Below are 19385 nucleotides of genomic sequence, written 5' to 3'. Positions count from 1 at the left end.
AGTATGAATGATGCCTGAGTGGACACACACAACTCACAAGTTCCTGGCTCTGTCAGCTCCTCTGCAGAGGGTTTCCCTAAGAAGGTGGACCTAGCAGGGTCACCGGGGGACGGGGAGCTGTGCCTCACGGCCCTCACTTCGTCGGAGAAACCCTCATGCGAGTTCAGAAACTTGTGTGTTGAGTATGTCGCTGTGAGCCTCCACCATTTACTGGTGGGTGCAGCCTGAACTGTCTAGAGACAGACCAGACCAGCTGCACAACACAGACACTTCAAACCTGAGGACAAAAACTAGGAGAACAGAAAAAGGAAAGGAAACTTAGCTAAGAACCACGCAGCGCTACAGGAGACGGCAGCACTGCAGAGGTGAGGACCGGCACCTGTTTGAAAGAGACAAATACACACAAACACACACAACAACAGACGAGAAACAAACACAGAGAGAGGAAAGAGTGGTTATACAGAACTTGAGGACATTACCTACATGTAAATATATAAATAATTATACATTTGTTGGGTTTTCTTTAACAATGTCAGAAGGAGAGAGGCACTGAGGCACCGTCTTCCGCCCCCCGACGCTCCTGCTGTGCCTCCTCCTTCTGACAGGAACTGCCTACAGAACAAGTATGAATGATGCCTGAGTGGACACACACAACTCACAAGTTCCTGGCTCTGTCAGCTCCTCTGCAGAGGGTTTCCCTAAGAAGGTGGACCTAGCAGGGTCACCGGGGGACGGGGAGCTGTGCCTCACGGCCCTCACTTCGTCGGAGAAACCCTCATGCGAGTTCAGAAACTTGTGTGTTGAGTATGTCGCTGTGAGCCTCCACCATTTACTGGTGGGTGCAGCCTGAACTGTCTAGAGACAGACCAGACCAGCTGCACAACACAGACACTTCAAACCTGAGGACAAAAACTAGGAGAACAGAAAAAGGAAAGGAAACTTAGCTTAGAACCACGCAGCGCTACAGGAGACGGCAGCACTGCAGAGGTGAGGACCGGCACCTGTTTGAAAGAGACAAATACACACAAACACACACAACAACAGACGAGAAACAAACACACAGAGAGGAAAGAGTGGTTATACAGAACTTGAGGACATTACCTACATGTAAATATATAAATACTGTAATTATACATTTGTTGGGTTTTCTTTAACAATGTCAGAAGGAGAGAGGCACTGAGGCACCGTCTTCCGCCCCCCGACGCTCCTGCTGTGCCTCCTCCTTCTGACAGGAACTGCCTACAGAACAAGTATGAATGATGCCTGAGTGGACACACACAACTCACAAGTTCTTGGCTCTGTCAGCTCCTCTGCAGAGGGTTTCCCTAAGAAGGTGGACCTAGCAGGGTCACCGGGGGACGGGGAGCTGTGCCTCACGGCCCTCACTTCGTCGGAGAAACCCTCATGCAGAGTTCAGAAACTTGTGTGTTGAGTATGTCTTTGTGAGCCTCCACCATTTACTGGTGGGTGCAGCCTGAACTGTCTAGAGACAGACCAGACCAGCTGCACAACACAGACACTTCAAACCTGAGGACAAAAACTAGGAGAACAGAAAAAGGAAAGGAAACTTAGCTAAGAACCATGCAGCGCTACAGGAGACGGCAGCACTGCAGAGGTGAGGACCGGCACCTGTTTGAAAGAGACAAATACACACAAACACACACAACAACAGACGAGAAACAAACACAGAGAGGAAAGAGTGGTTATACAGAACTTGAGGATATTACCTACATGTAAATATATAAATAATTATAAATTTGTTGGGTTTTCTTTAACAATGTCAGAAGGAGAGAGGCACTGAGGCACCGTCTTCCGCCCCCCGACGCTCCTGCTGTGCCTCCTCCTTCTGACAGGAACTGCCTACAGAACAAGTATGAATGATGCCTGAGTGGACAAACACAACTCACAAGTTCCTGGCTCTGTCAGCTCCTCTGCAGAGGGTTTCCCTAAGAAGGTGGACCTAGCAGGGTCACCGGGGGACGGGGAGCTGTGCCTCACGGCCCTCACTTCGTCGGAGAAACCCTCATGCAGAGTTCAGAAACTTGTGTGTTGAGTATGTCGCTGTGAGCCTCCACCATTTACTGGTGGGTGCAGCCTGAACTGTCTAGAGACAGACCAGACCAGCTGCACAACACAGACACTTCAAACCTGAGGACAAAAACTAGGAGAACAGAAAAAGGAAAGGAAACTTAGCTTAGAACCACGCAGCGCTACAGGAGACGGCAGCACTGCAGAGGTGAGGACCGGCACCTGTTTGAAAGAGACAAATACACACAAACACACAACAACAACAGACGAGAAACAAACACACAGAGAGGAAAAAGTGGTTATACAGAACTTGAGGACATTACCTACATGTAAATATATAAATAATTATACATTTGTTGGGTTTTCTTTAACAATGTCAGAAGGAGAGAGGCACTGAGGCACCGTCTTCCGCCCCCCGACGCTCCTGCTGTGCCTCCTCCTTCTGACAGGAACTGCCTACAGAACAAGTATGAATGATGCCTGAGTGGACAAACACAACTCGTAAGTTCCTGGCTCTGTCAGCTCCTCTGCAGAGGGTTTCCCTAAGAAGGTGGACCTAGCAGGGTCACCGGGGGACGGGGAGCTGTGCCTCACGGCCCTCACTTCGTCGGAGAAACCCTCATGCAGAGTTCAGAAACTTGTGTGTTGAGTATGTCGCTGTGAGCCTCCACCATTTACTGGTGGGTGCAGCCTGAACTGTCTAGAGACAGACCAGACCAGCTGCACAACACAGACACTTCAAACCTGAGGACAAAAACTAGGAGAACAGAAAAAGGAAAGGAAACTTAGCTTAGAACCACGCAGCGCTACAGGAGACGGCAGCACTGCAGAGGTGAGGACCGGCACCTGTTTGAAAGAGACAAATACACACAAACACACACAACAACAGACGAGAAACAAACACACAGAGAGAGGAAAGAGTGGTTATACAGAACTTGAGGACATTACCTACATGTAAATATATAAATAATTATACATTTGTTGGGTTTTCTTTAACAATGTCAGAAGGAGAGAGGCACTGAGGCACCGTCTTCCGCCCCCCGACGCTCCTGCTGTGCCTCCTCCTTCTGACAGGAACTGCCTACAGAACAAGTATGAATGATGCCTGAGTGGACACACACAACTCACAAGTTCCTGGCTCTGTCAGCTCCTCTGCAGAGGGTTTCCCTAAGAAGGTGGACCTAGCAGGGTCACCGGAGGACGGGGAGCTGTGCCTCACGGCCCTCACTTCGTCGGAGAAACCCTCATGCGAGTTCAGAAACTTGTGTGTTGAGTATGTCGCTGTGAGCCTCCACCATTTACTGGTGGGTGCAGCCTGAACTGTCTAGAGACAGACCAGACCAGCTGCACAACACAGACACTTCAAACCTGAGGACAAAAACTAGGAGAACAGAAAAAGGAAAGGAAACTTAGCTTAGAACCATGCAGCGCTACAGGAGACGGCAGCACTGCAGAGGTGAGGACCGGCACCTGTTTGAAAGAGACAAATACACACAAACACACACAACAACAGACGAGAAACAAACACACAGAGAGGAAAAAGTGGTTATACAGAACTTGAGGACATTACCTACATGTAAATATATAAATAATTATAAATTTGTTGGGTTTTCTTTAACAATGTCAGAAGGAGAGAGGCACTGAGGCACCGTCTTCCGCCCCCCGACGCTCCTGCTGTGCCTCCTCCTTCTGACAGGAACTGCCTACAGAACAAGTATGAATGATGCCTGAGTGGACACACACAACTCGTAAGTTCCTGGCTCTGTCAGCTCCTCTGCAGAGGGTTTCCCTAAGAAGGTGGACCTAGCAGGGTCACCGGGGGACGGGGAGCTGTGCCTCACGGCCCTCACTTCGTCGGAGAAACCCTCATGCGAGTTCAGAAACTTGTGTGTTGAGTATGTCGCTGTGAGCCTCCACCATTTACTGGTGGGTGCAGCCTGAACTGTCTAGAGACAGACCAGACCAGCTGCACAACACAGACACTTCAAACCTGAGGACAAAAACTAGGAGAACAGAAAAAGGAAAGGAAACTTAGCTTAGAACCATGCAGCGCTACAGGAGACGGCAGCACTGCAGAGGTGAGGACCGGCACCTGTTTGAAAGAGACAAATACACACAAACACACACAACAACAGACGAGAAACAAACACACAGAGAGGAAAAAGTGGTTATACAGAACTTGAGGACATTACCTACATGTAAATATATAAATAATTATACATTTGTTGGGTTTTCTTTAACAATGTCAGAAGGAGAGAGGCACTGAGGCACCGTCTTCCGCCCCCCGACGCTCCTGCTGTGCCTCCTCCTTCTGACAGGAACTGCCTACAGAACAAGTATGAATGATGCCTGAGTGGACACACACAACTCACAAGTTCCTGGCTCTGTCAGCTCCTCTGCAGAGGGTTTCCCTAAGAAGGTGGACCTAGCAGGGTCACCGGGGGACGGGGAGCTGTGCCTCACGGCCCTCACTTCGTCGGAGAAACCCTCATGCGAGTTCAGAAACTTGTGTGTTGAGTATGTCGCTGTGAGCCTCCACCATTTACTGGTGGGTGCAGCCTGAACTGTCTAGAGACAGACCAGACCAGCTGCACAACACAGACACTTCAAACCTGAGGACAAAAACTAGGAGAACAGAAAAAGGAAAGGAAACTTAGCTAAGAACCACGCAGCGCTACAGGAGACGGCAGCACTGCAGAGGTGAGGACCGGCACCTGTTTGAAAGAGACAAATACACACAAACACACACAACAACAGACGAGAAACAAACACAGAGAGAGGAAAGAGTGGTTATACAGAACTTGAGGACATTACCTACATGTAAATATATAAATAATTATACATTTGTTGGGTTTTCTTTAACAATGTCAGAAGGAGAGAGGCACTGAGGCACCGTCTTCCGCCCCCCGACGCTCCTGCTGTGCCTCCTCCTTCTGACAGGAACTGCCTACAGAACAAGTATGAATGATGCCTGAGTGGACACACACAACTCACAAGTTCCTGGCTCTGTCAGCTCCTCTGCAGAGGGTTTCCCTAAGAAGGTGGACCTAGCAGGGTCACCGGGGGACGGGGAGCTGTGCCTCACGGCCCTCACTTCGTCGGAGAAACCCTCATGCGAGTTCAGAAACTTGTGTGTTGAGTATGTCGCTGTGAGCCTCCACCATTTACTGGTGGGTGCAGCCTGAACTGTCTAGAGACAGACCAGACCAGCTGCACAACACAGACACTTCAAACCTGAGGACAAAAACTAGGAGAACAGAAAAAGGAAAGGAAACTTAGCTTAGAACCATGCAGCGCTACAGGAGACGGCAGCACTGCAGAGGTGAGGACCGGCACCTGTTTGAAAGAGACAAATACACACAAACACACACAACAACAGACGAGAAACAAACACACAGAGAGGAAAGAGTGGTTATACAGAACTTGAGGACATTACCTACATGTAAATATATAAATACTGTAATTATACATTTGTTGGGTTTTCTTTAACAATGTCAGAAGGAGAGAGGCACTGAGGCACCGTCTTCCGCCCCCCGACGCTCCTGCTGTGCCTCCTCCTTCTGACAGGAACTGCCTACAGAACAAGTATGAATGATGCCTGAGTGGACACACACAACTCACAAGTTCTTGGCTCTGTCAGCTCCTCTGCAGAGGGTTTCCCTAAGAAGGTGGACCTAGCAGGGTCACCGGGGGACGGGGAGCTGTGCCTCACGGCCCTCACTTCGTCGGAGAAACCCTCATGCAGAGTTCAGAAACTTGTGTGTTGAGTATGTCTTTGTGAGCCTCCACCATTTACTGGTGGGTGCAGCCTGAACTGTCTAGAGACAGACCAGACCAGCTGCACAACACAGACACTTCAAACCTGAGGACAAAAACTAGGAGAACAGAAAAAGGAAAGGAAACTTAGCTAAGAACCATGCAGCGCTACAGGAGACGGCAGCACTGCAGAGGTGAGGACCGGCACCTGTTTGAAAGAGACAAATACACACAAACACACACAACAACAGACGAGAAACAAACACAGAGAGGAAAGAGTGGTTATACAGAACTTGAGGATATTACCTACATGTAAATATATAAATAATTATAAATTTGTTGGGTTTTCTTTAACAATGTCAGAAGGAGAGAGGCACTGAGGCACCGTCTTCCGCCCCCCGACGCTCCTGCTGTGCCTCCTCCTTCTGACAGGAACTGCCTACAGAACAAGTATGAATGATGCCTGAGTGGACAAACACAACTCACAAGTTCCTGGCTCTGTCAGCTCCTCTGCAGAGGGTTTCCCTAAGAAGGTGGACCTAGCAGGGTCACCGGGGGACGGGGAGCTGTGCCTCACGGCCCTCACTTCGTCGGAGAAACCCTCATGCAGAGTTCAGAAACTTGTGTGTTGAGTATGTCGCTGTGAGCCTCCACCATTTACTGGTGGGTGCAGCCTGAACTGTCTAGAGACAGACCAGACCAGCTGCACAACACAGACACTTCAAACCTGAGGACAAAAACTAGGAGAACAGAAAAAGGAAAGGAAACTTAGCTTAGAACCACGCAGCGCTACAGGAGACGGCAGCACTGCAGAGGTGAGGACCGGCACCTGTTTGAAAGAGACAAATACACACAAACACACACAACAACAGACGAGAAACAAACACACAGAGAGAGGAAAGAGTGGTTATACAGAACTTGAGGACATTACCTACATGTAAATATATAAATAATTATACATTTGTTGGGTTTTCTTTAACAATGTCAGAAGGAGAGAGGCACTGAGGCACCGTCTTCCGCCCCCCGACGCTCCTGCTGTGCCTCCTCCTTCTGACAGGAACTGCCTACAGAACAAGTATGAATGATGCCTGAGTGGACACACACAACTCACAAGTTCCTGGCTCTGTCAGCTCCTCTGCAGAGGGTTTCCCTAAGAAGGTGGACCTAGCAGGGTCACCGGAGGACGGGGAGCTGTGCCTCACGGCCCTCACTTCGTCGGAGAAACCCTCATGCGAGTTCAGAAACTTGTGTGTTGAGTATGTCGCTGTGAGCCTCCACCATTTACTGGTGGGTGCAGCCTGAACTGTCTAGAGACAGACCAGACCAGCTGCACAACACAGACACTTCAAACCTGAGGACAAAAACTAGGAGAACAGAAAAAGGAAAGGAAACTTAGCTTAGAACCATGCAGCGCTACAGGAGACGGCAGCACTGCAGAGGTGAGGACCGGCACCTGTTTGAAAGAGACAAATACACACAAACACACACAACAACAGACGAGAAACAAACACACAGAGAGGAAAAAGTGGTTATACAGAACTTGAGGACATTACCTACATGTAAATATATAAATAATTATAAATTTGTTGGGTTTTCTTTAACAATGTCAGAAGGAGAGAGGCACTGAGGCACCGTCTTCCGCCCCCCGACGCTCCTGCTGTGCCTCCTCCTTCTGACAGGAACTGCCTACAGAACAAGTATGAATGATGCCTGAGTGGACACACACAACTCGTAAGTTCCTGGCTCTGTCAGCTCCTCTGCAGAGGGTTTCCCTAAGAAGGTGGACCTAGCAGGGTCACCGGGGGACGGGGAGCTGTGCCTCACGGCCCTCACTTCGTCGGAGAAACCCTCATGCGAGTTCAGAAACTTGTGTGTTGAGTATGTCGCTGTGAGCCTCCACCATTTACTGGTGGGTGCAGCCTGAACTGTCTAGAGACAGACCAGACCAGCTGCACAACACAGACACTTCAAACCTGAGGACAAAAACTAGGAGAACAGAAAAAGGAAAGGAAACTTAGCTTAGAACCATGCAGCGCTACAGGAGACGGCAGCACTGCAGAGGTGAGGACCGGCACCTGTTTGAAAGAGACAAATACACACAAACACACACAACAACAGACGAGAAACAAACACACAGAGAGGAAAAAGTGGTTATACAGAACTTGAGGACATTACCTACATGTAAATATATAAATAATTATACATTTGTTGGGTTTTCTTTAACAATGTCAGAAGGAGAGAGGCACTGAGGCACCGTCTTCCGCCCCCCGACGCTCCTGCTGTGCCTCCTCCTTCTGACAGGAACTGCCTACAGAACAAGTATGAATGATGCCTGAGTGGACACACACAACTCACAAGTTCCTGGCTCTGTCAGCTCCTCTGCAGAGGGTTTCCCTAAGAAGGTGGACCTAGCAGGGTCACCGGGGGACGGGGAGCTGTGCCTCACGGCCCTCACTTCGTCGGAGAAACCCTCATGCGAGTTCAGAAACTTGTGTGTTGAGTATGTCGCTGTGAGCCTCCACCATTTACTGGTGGGTGCAGCCTGAACTGTCTAGAGACAGACCAGACCAGCTGCACAACACAGACACTTCAAACCTGAGGACAAAAACTAGGAGAACAGAAAAAGGAAAGGAAACTTAGCTAAGAACCACGCAGCGCTACAGGAGACGGCAGCACTGCAGAGGTGAGGACCGGCACCTGTTTGAAAGAGACAAATACACACAAACACACACAACAACAGACGAGAAACAAACACAGAGAGAGGAAAGAGTGGTTATACAGAACTTGAGGACATTACCTACATGTAAATATATAAATAATTATACATTTGTTGGGTTTTCTTTAACAATGTCAGAAGGAGAGAGGCACTGAGGCACCGTCTTCCGCCCCCCGACGCTCCTGCTGTGCCTCCTCCTTCTGACAGGAACTGCCTACAGAACAAGTATGAATGATGCCTGAGTGGACACACACAACTCACAAGTTCCTGGCTCTGTCAGCTCCTCTGCAGAGGGTTTCCCTAAGAAGGTGGACCTAGCAGGGTCACCGGGGGACGGGGAGCTGTGCCTCACGGCCCTCACTTCGTCGGAGAAACCCTCATGCGAGTTCAGAAACTTGTGTGTTGAGTATGTCGCTGTGAGCCTCCACCATTTACTGGTGGGTGCAGCCTGAACTGTCTAGAGACAGACCAGACCAGCTGCACAACACAGACACTTCAAACCTGAGGACAAAAACTAGGAGAACAGAAAAAGGAAAGGAAACTTAGCTTAGAACCATGCAGCGCTACAGGAGACGGCAGCACTGCAGAGGTGAGGACCGGCACCTGTTTGAAAGAGACAAATACACACAAACACACACAACAACAGACGAGAAACAAACACAGAGAGGAAAGAGTGGTTATACAGAACTTGAGGATATTACCTACATGTAAATATATAAATAATTATAAATTTGTTGGGTTTTCTTTAACAATGTCAGAAGGAGAGAGGCACTGAGGCACCGTCTTCCGCCCCCCGACGCTCCTGCTGTGCCTCCTCCTTCTGACAGGAACTGCCTACAGAACAAGTATGAATGATGCCTGAGTGGACAAACACAACTCACAAGTTCCTGGCTCTGTCAGCTCCTCTGCAGAGGGTTTCCCTAAGAAGGTGGACCTAGCAGGGTCACCGGGGGACGGGGAGCTGTGCCTCACGGCCCTCACTTCGTCGGAGAAACCCTCATGCAGAGTTCAGAAACTTGTGTGTTGAGTATGTCGCTGTGAGCCTCCACCATTTACTGGTGGGTGCAGCCTGAACTGTCTAGAGACAGACCAGACCAACTGCACAACACAGACACTTCAAACCTGAGGACAAAAACTAGGAGAACAGAAAAAGGAAAGGAAACTTAGCTTAGAACCATGCAGCGCTACAGGAGACGGCAGCACTGCAGAGGTGAGGACCGGCACCTGTTTGAAAGAGACAAATACACACAAACACACAACAACAACAGACGAGAAACAAACACACAGAGAGGAAAAAGTGGTTATACAGAACTTGAGGACATTACCTACATGTAAATATATAAATAATTATACATTTGTTGGGTTTTCTTTAACAATGTCAGAAGGAGAGAGGCACTGAGGCACCGTCTTCCGCCCCCCGACGCTCCTGCTGTGCCTCCTCCTTCTGACAGGAACTGCCTACAGAACAAGTATGAATGATGCCTGAGTGGACAAACACAACTCGTAAGTTCCTGGCTCTGTCAGCTCCTCTGCAGAGGGTTTCCCTAAGAAGGTGGACCTAGCAGGGTCACCGGGGGACGGGGAGCTGTGCCTCACGGCCCTCACTTCGTCGGAGAAACCCTCATGCAGAGTTCAGAAACTTGTGTGTTGAGTATGTCGCTGTGAGCCTCCACCATTTACTGGTGGGTGCAGCCTGAACTGTCTAGAGACAGACCAGACCAGCTGCACAACACAGACACTTCAAACCTGAGGACAAAAACTAGGAGAACAGAAAAAGGAAAGGAAACTTAGCTTAGAACCACGCAGCGCTACAGGAGACGGCAGCACTGCAGAGGTGAGGACCGGCACCTGTTTGAAAGAGACAAATACACACAAACACACAACAACAACAGACGAGAAACAAACACACAGAGAGGAAAAAGTGGTTATACAGAACTTGAGGACATTACCTACATGTAAATATATAAATAATTATACATTTGTTGGGTTTTCTTTAACAATGTCAGAAGGAGAGAGGCACTGAGGCACCGTCTTCCGCCCCCCGACGCTCCTGCTGTGCCTCCTCCTTCTGACAGGAACTGCCTACAGAACAAGTATGAATGATGCCTGAGTGGACAAACACAACTCGTAAGTTCCTGGCTCTGTCAGCTCCTCTGCAGAGGGTTTCCCTAAGAAGGTGGACCTAGCAGGGTCACCGGGGGACGGGGAGCTGTGCCTCACGGCCCTCACTTCGTCGGAGAAACCCTCATGCAGAGTTCAGAAACTTGTGTGTTGAGTATGTCGCTGTGAGCCTCCACCATTTACTGGTGGGTGCAGCCTGAACTGTCTAGAGACAGACCAGACCAGCTGCACAACACAGACACTTCAAACCTGAGGACAAAAACTAGGAGAACAGAAAAAGGAAAGGAAACTTAGCTAAGAACCACGCAGCGCTACAGGAGACGGCAGCACTGCAGAGGTGAGGACCGGCACCTGTTTGAAAGAGACAAATACACACAACAACAGACGAGAAACAAACACACAGAGAGAGGAAAGAGTGGTTATACAGAACTTGAGGACATTACCTACATGTAAATATATAAATAATTATAAATTTGTTGGGTTTTCTTTAACAATGTCAGAAGGAGAGAGGCACTGAGGCACCGTCTTCCGCCCCCCGACGCTCCTGCTGTGCCTCCTCCTTCTGACAGGAACTGCCTACAGAACAAGTATGAATGATGCCTGAGTGGACACACACAACTCGTAAGTTCCTGGCTCTGTCAGCTCCTCTGCAGAGGGTTTCCCTAAGAAGGTGGACCTAGCAGGGTCACCGGGGGACGGGGAGCTGTGCCTCACGGCCCTCACTTCGTCGGAGAAACCCTCATGCAGAGTTCAGAAACTTGTGTGTTGAGTATGTCGCTGTGAGCCTCCACCATTTACTGGTGGGTGCAGCCTGAACTGTCTAGAGACAGACCAGACCAGCTGCACAACACAGACACTTCAAACCTGAGGACAAAAACTAGGAGAACAGAAAAAGGAAAGGAAACTTAGCTAAGAACCACGCAGCGCTACAGGAGACGGCAGCACTGCAGAGGTGAGGACCGGCACCTGTTTGAAAGAGACAAATACACACAAACACACACAACAACAGACGAGAAACAAACACAGAGAGAGGAAAGAGTGGTTATACAGAACTTGAGGACATTACCTACATGTAAATATATAAATAATTATACATTTGTTGGGTTTTCTTTAACAATGTCAGAAGGAGAGAGGCACTGAGGCACCGTCTTCCGCCCCCCGACGCTCCTGCTGTGCCTCCTCCTTCTGACAGGAACTGCCTACAGAACAAGTATGAATGATGCCTGAGTGGACACACACAACTCACAAGTTCCTGGCTCTGTCAGCTCCTCTGCAGAGGGTTTCCCTAAGAAGGTGGACCTAGCAGGGTCACCGGGGGACGGGGAGCTGTGCCTCACGGCCCTCACTTCGTCGGAGAAACCCTCATGCGAGTTCAGAAACTTGTGTGTTGAGTATGTCGCTGTGAGCCTCCACCATTTACTGGTGGGTGCAGCCTGAACTGTCTAGAGACAGACCAGACCAGCTGCACAACACAGACACTTCAAACCTGAGGACAAAAACTAGGAGAACAGAAAAAGGAAAGGAAACTTAGCTTAGAACCATGCAGCGCTACAGGAGACGGCAGCACTGCAGAGGTGAGGACCGGCACCTGTTTGAAAGAGACAAATACACACAAACACACACAACAACAGACGAGAAACAAACACACAGAGAGGAAAGAGTGGTTATACAGAACTTGAGGACATTACCTACATGTAAATATATAAATACTGTAATTATACATTTGTTGGGTTTTCTTTAACAATGTCAGAAGGAGAGAGGCACTGAGGCACCGTCTTCCGCCCCCCGACGCTCCTGCTGTGCCTCCTCCTTCTGACAGGAACTGCCTACAGAACAAGTATGAATGATGCCTGAGTGGACACACACAACTCACAAGTTCTTGGCTCTGTCAGCTCCTCTGCAGAGGGTTTCCCTAAGAAGGTGGACCTAGCAGGGTCACCGGGGGACGGGGAGCTGTGCCTCACGGCCCTCACTTCGTCGGAGAAACCCTCATGCAGAGTTCAGAAACTTGTGTGTTGAGTATGTCTTTGTGAGCCTCCACCATTTACTGGTGGGTGCAGCCTGAACTGTCTAGAGACAGACCAGACCAGCTGCACAACACAGACACTTCAAACCTGAGGACAAAAACTAGGAGAACAGAAAAAGGAAAGGAAACTTAGCTAAGAACCATGCAGCGCTACAGGAGACGGCAGCACTGCAGAGGTGAGGACCGGCACCTGTTTGAAAGAGACAAATACACACAAACACACACAACAACAGACGAGAAACAAACACAGAGAGGAAAGAGTGGTTATACAGAACTTGAGGATATTACCTACATGTAAATATATAAATAATTATAAATTTGTTGGGTTTTCTTTAACAATGTCAGAAGGAGAGAGGCACTGAGGCACCGTCTTCCGCCCCCCGACGCTCCTGCTGTGCCTCCTCCTTCTGACAGGAACTGCCTACAGAACAAGTATGAATGATGCCTGAGTGGACAAACACAACTCACAAGTTCCTGGCTCTGTCAGCTCCTCTGCAGAGGGTTTCCCTAAGAAGGTGGACCTAGCAGGGTCACCGGGGGACGGGGAGCTGTGCCTCACGGCCCTCACTTCGTCGGAGAAACCCTCATGCAGAGTTCAGAAACTTGTGTGTTGAGTATGTCGCTGTGAGCCTCCACCATTTACTGGTGGGTGCAGCCTGAACTGTCTAGAGACAGACCAGACCAACTGCACAACACAGACACTTCAAACCTGAGGACAAAAACTAGGAGAACAGAAAAAGGAAAGGAAACTTAGCTTAGAACCATGCAGCGCTACAGGAGACGGCAGCACTGCAGAGGTGAGGACCGGCACCTGTTTGAAAGAGACAAATACACACAAACACACAACAACAACAGACGAGAAACAAACACACAGAGAGGAAAAAGTGGTTATACAGAACTTGAGGACATTACCTACATGTAAATATATAAATAATTATACATTTGTTGGGTTTTCTTTAACAATGTCAGAAGGAGAGAGGCACTGAGGCACCGTCTTCCGCCCCCCGACGCTCCTGCTGTGCCTCCTCCTTCTGACAGGAACTGCCTACAGAACAAGTATGAATGATGCCTGAGTGGACAAACACAACTCGTAAGTTCCTGGCTCTGTCAGCTCCTCTGCAGAGGGTTTCCCTAAGAAGGTGGACCTAGCAGGGTCACCGGGGGACGGGGAGCTGTGCCTCACGGCCCTCACTTCGTCGGAGAAACCCTCATGCAGAGTTCAGAAACTTGTGTGTTGAGTATGTCGCTGTGAGCCTCCACCATTTACTGGTGGGTGCAGCCTGAACTGTCTAGAGACAGACCAGACCAGCTGCACAACACAGACACTTCAAACCTGAGGACAAAAACTAGGAGAACAGAAAAAGGAAAGGAAACTTAGCTTAGAACCACGCAGCGCTACAGGAGACGGCAGCACTGCAGAGGTGAGGACCGGCACCTGTTTGAAAGAGACAAATACACACAAACACACAACAACAACAGACGAGAAACAAACACACAGAGAGGAAAAAGTGGTTATACAGAACTTGAGGACATTACCTACATGTAAATATATAAATAATTATACATTTGTTGGGTTTTCTTTAACAATGTCAGAAGGAGAGAGGCACTGAGGCACCGTCTTCCGCCCCCCGACGCTCCTGCTGTGCCTCCTCCTTCTGACAGGAACTGCCTACAGAACAAGTATGAATGATGCCTGAGTGGACAAACACAACTCGTAAGTTCCTGGCTCTGTCAGCTCCTCTGCAGAGGGTTTCCCTAAGAAGGTGGACCTAGCAGGGTCACCGGGGGACGGGGAGCTGTGCCTCACGGCCCTCACTTCGTCGGAGAAACCCTCATGCAGAGTTCAGAAACTTGTGTGTTGAGTATGTCGCTGTGAGCCTCCACCATTTACTGGTGGGTGCAGCCTGAACTGTCTAGAGACAGACCAGACCAGCTGCACAACACAGACACTTCAAACCTGAGGACAAAAACTAGGAGAACAGAAAAAGGAAAGGAAACTTAGCTAAGAACCACGCAGCGCTACAGGAGACGGCAGCACTGCAGAGGTGAGGACCGGCACCTGTTTGAAAGAGACAAATACACACAACAACAGACGAGAAACAAACACACAGAGAGAGGAAAGAGTGGTTATACAGAACTTGAGGACATTACCTACATGTAAATATATAAATAATTATAAATTTGTTGGGTTTTCTTTAACAATGTCAGAAGGAGAGAGGCACTGAGGCACCGTCTTCCGCCCCCCGACGCTCCTGCTGTGCCTCCTCCTTCTGACAGGAACTGCCTACAGAACAAGTATGAATGATGCCTGAGTGGACACACACAACTCGTAAGTTCCTGGCTCTGTCAGCTCCTCTGCAGAGGGTTTCCCTAAGAAGGTGGACCTAGCAGGGTCACCGGGGGACGGGGAGCTGTGCCTCACGGCCCTCACTTCGTCGGAGAAACCCTCATGCAGAGTTCAGAAACTTGTGTGTTGAGTATGTCGCTGTGAGCCTCCACCATTTACTGGTGGGTGCAGCCTGAACTGTCTAGAGACAGACCAGACCAGCTGCACAACACAGACACTTCAAACCTGAGGACAAAAACTAGGAGAACAGAAAAAGGAAAGGAAACTTAGCTTAGAACCATGCAGCGCTACAGGAGACGGCAGCACTGCAGAGGTGAGGACCGGCACCGGCACCAAACTTACCTTAGAAATCTGTAGGGTTGTTTCCTCCGAGACATGTTCGAATCTGTAAACAGCTACTCCAAAAAGGATCCAGGTGTTTCAAAATACCTCTTTGGTGAACGTTTCAATTCTGCTAACATAAATGCTGCAATTAATGAACTAAAAGTCAGTGCTCTTCACCCCTATTTATAGACTTTTGCGGATCAACGGATTAAAGCATCATAGGACCAAATTTGTTGTGAGATTCTAAATATATGTGACATCATCATTCTGTAAGCCGAATAGGGCTTTGGAGCGTGATGTCACAGGAGGCGGGCCACGCCCCCCGCCGCCATGACAGTAGGCCAGACAAAGGATACAGCTTCAGCTATGGTTCCTACGTGTTGTGTAGTTGGTTGCAACGTTAGATCTCACGATCGTGAAGGCAAGACACTGGATAATGGGCTATGTTTTCATCGTTTTCCATCCTGGCGGCAACGTGAGGGATCCCATGTATCCGATATCACCAAACAAAGACGGCAGGCATGGATTGCAGTGGTGAGACGAGCGGATATCGAGTTCTGTGCAATCCCCAGCTTTTTGTTGATTTGCTCGCGGCATTTTCTCTCCGGTGAGTTCTAAATTAATTCATATCACTATCCGGTTGTTCAGTCTGACTTCACTAGCCGTGTCTGGGTCTAAACTCCGCTGCAGGTCCATATATCAAACGATCACTGTGGCATTACTGAGAGTTGAAAAACTGTCTAAAGTCTTTCATCTTTAATAAAATGATCAGCGTTCTGCTCTACCAGGTGTAACAATTGAGTTTAACATCCAGGCATCCACGAAAACGGAATTTATGACATTTAACGGAGTTAGAAGTTAGCAGGGAGTTAGCTCGCTAGCTTCTATCTAAATACAATATAGCATGTCCTGACTGCGGGGTTTTGGAAACAAATTAAAACGTACAGCTCTGCTATCACTTCCAGCATAAATGAAGACAGAAAACTAAACAGCAGTGACGTTTGTAGGGTTACTTAAGTTGGGCTAGCTGGTATATAATGATGTGCTACGTGACCGCTAGCGACACAGCTATGTTAGCATAATATAAACAAGCTAACTTTTTTTCCACTCGATAAAAGTTAACGTGAGTGTTCTCGGTGGTCAGGAACAAATGTAATCGCATGGCAGGATGCTGTAAAAGGACCAAACTTCAGCCAGGAGAACAACTGAGATAATCCATCCACAATACGAGGTTAGTCATTCATATACTGCTGCATGGGCTGGGCTGTAGTTACATCCTAAGGTTTTAAAAACTGAGCTTAAATAAATGATTAGCGGTAATAAAAGCCGAGGGAGGTCAACAGTGATCACTGACTGTTTTAGGAGCTTTTTGAGATCAAATAGAATAAAATAAACATAAAAAAAAGAGATTTCTTTAAACGGTAAGGATACCGTTTGACGAAATCTCTTCTCAATCTGCTGTCCTTTTCTGCTTGCATCTTTTTTTTCATCTAACACTGACGTTATTCCATGTTAATTATTTTTTCTCCGTGAAAAACACAGCAACTCATCTTATCCCGGGGTGCCAGGAAGTCGAGCCGCGGATCTCAGCAGAAAACTTTTCAAACTGATTCCAGGTTGATCCAGGTATACATTTGAAACAGGTTCTCCTCGGTGACGTGACAGTCGGAACGCATCTGCGTAACCATGGTTACAGGGGGACGCTTTGGAGCTCTGCTGTTCAGCAGCAAAATATTTCAGATCAATATGTAAATACTCCAACTCTAAAACCAAGTAAAATAAATATGCTGCATATGTGTATAGTGCGTTCATGTGTGTGTGTGCGCTGCGTGGTGACGTAGGCGCGTGCATGTGTGCCCCGGTCACAGCTCCTTTCAGCATGGCCGGAGGTAAGTCACTGCCACGTTGCTCTCAGCTAATTAAAGTTTGTTCAGATCCCAAGCTGCAATGTGAATACAGCCAAACCGCCGCGTTTTTGTTTGTCATTAAGAGACTCATTCGGGATAAGTTTTGTGGAGGGCGGAGTTCACTAATATACGCTTATGAGTTTTAGCCGAGAACGCAGCTAAAATGCTAGCATGCTAAGTTAGCCTGATTGCTAGCGGCTACTCGCGGCAGTCTTTTTTTAACAGCATGCACTCTTTTTTCCTTCGTCAGGAGAGGTGTACTGGCAGTCGCGTGACACACACAGATCAGACACATATTTCTGTGTTGCAGGTATGGAGATGTTCTTATGTTTTGGAGATGCAGTCTTTCATTCATTGTTTTTATAAGTACAGTGTTGTACTGCCTGTTAGATGGCGGTTATTAATATAATTGTACTGAAGTATAATGTTTGAACTATAAGTACCAGAATATTGGGTCCTGGTTATTGAATTGTATTTATCTGACTGTTTATTTGTTTTTGAATTATTTTGTTTATTGTTCTTATAAGTTGTTTTTGATGTTTTTTTCAGTGACATATTATTTATTTTGTGCTTTTTGTTTTTGAGAGCTTAAGTTAATGTTTTAAAACAATTTGTTGTATTTGATTCATTATATTATTGTAGTGTTAATGAAGCTGCAGACACAGCTCCTTTCAGCATGGCCGGAGGAGAGGTGTACTGGCAGTCGCGTGACACACACAGATCAGACACATGTTTCTGTGTTGCAGATGTGCAGTAAAGAGCCAAAGACCCAGTACTGTCTCCTGCCTCTTACTTTCACGCCAGAACACAACGCAAGAACAACAGGCGTAACACATGAACGGGTTACACATACTGAGGTGAGTTGTTGAGGATATATCGAGCTGTTGATAAGCACGGCTGTTTTTGTGCTCTTATATACTGTTAGCCTGTTTTGCTGGCGTTAGTGAAGCTGTTTCCAACTGGATGTAACATTGTTGAACTCTGATGATTAATGAATAAACTCTCGATGTGACGACGTGAGCATGTAATTGTAACCCTGTGTTCATTTAGTCGTTTGATACCGTTTAATATCCAGTACATCTATTGGGTGTTTTATAACATGCCCTGGAATCATTTTAAGTTTTACAATGCCGGTGATTTACGACTCTTTCGCGACAGTCAACTGTGGCGTAAACTCTGGCGGGTCTCAGAGCTAGCTTATGTGAGCCAGCAGTGACATCTATACATGCAGTAGCCTTAAAATACTGATTATTTATTCTCCTGCTAGGTAAGAATTTGTGTTTTATACGTTTATTGTCACATTGTGCGCCATGTTATTGTTTCGGTGAAATGAATTTCTACAATGGCGGACTTAGACAAAATAGTGTTACTGTTAATTTGACTCTCTGCAGTGTTTAAATGCTTACACATACACAGTTACTGTCCCTCCACACGTATCAGTTCTGCTTCTATGCCCCATCTTTGTTTACTCTTTCCCACCCAACAAGTGCATAAATAAGATGTTAAAAACGTCATCATCATATCAAACATGATCGATTTGGGGGGAGTTTGTTTGGCACATGCTGACTGCATCTAATTATAACCAGAAGAGGAGGCGAGAGCAGAGAACGAGAGTGCAGCAGTTTGGTGAAAGGAACAGGTGAAGAAGAGGTGAGCATCCAAGAGACGAGCAAGAGGACAGTTTCAAAGCAGACATTATGGCACAATAAAAGCTGTAAGAGCAGAGATTCATTCATATCTTTACTATTTTTCTTTAGCTTCTACTCCCGCTGCTTACAATAAATCCGAGATAAAGAACAAACAAGAACAACTCACATGGCATTGATTGTTTAGTTCAGTGTCACTCTGTGATTGTTTGACATTTCATATAAATGTGACTCTAAAATATAGTCAATAATATTAAAAAGCTGCTGTTACTGAGTGAAACTTGAAGGATTATGATAAACTTCAGTTCTTACTGAATCTGTAACATTGCTTTTTTTAAAATTGTTAAATGACTTTTGTGTCACTGTGCACAGTGAAAAGCTCACCTGATGTAGTGGTGAGGCCATGTTCACCACTAGATGGAGACAACCTGGCACAGGTTTTTCTATGCACTAAATTTCACCCTGAAAAGCCTTGGTGGGAATTGTTGTTTCATAGAAAGTAAAGGAAAACATG

General features: G+C 47.5%; 1 long non-coding RNA gene across 1 annotated transcript; it reads left to right on the top strand.

The window, feature by feature from the left end:
• The first annotated feature begins 13035 nt into the window (after positions 1-13035).
• LOC146672584 (uncharacterized) lies at positions 13036-19234 on the top strand. Its single transcript, XR_014910366.1, has 5 exons — positions 13036-16549; positions 16861-16944; positions 17476-17535; positions 17972-18082; positions 18812-19234. It is a non-coding gene; the product is annotated as an uncharacterized LOC146672584 (long non-coding RNA).
• Positions 19235-19385: the final 151 nt, after the last annotated feature.

The sequence above is a fragment of the Rhamphochromis longiceps genome, linkage group LG3 (assembly GCF_057381845.1).
Source record: "Rhamphochromis longiceps isolate RC_006_pf linkage group LG3, R_longiceps_female_GT1.1, whole genome shotgun sequence".
Classification (NCBI taxonomy): Eukaryota; Metazoa; Chordata; class Actinopteri; order Cichliformes; family Cichlidae; genus Rhamphochromis; species Rhamphochromis longiceps.
This window is presented reverse-complemented; position numbering and strand designations above follow the sequence as displayed.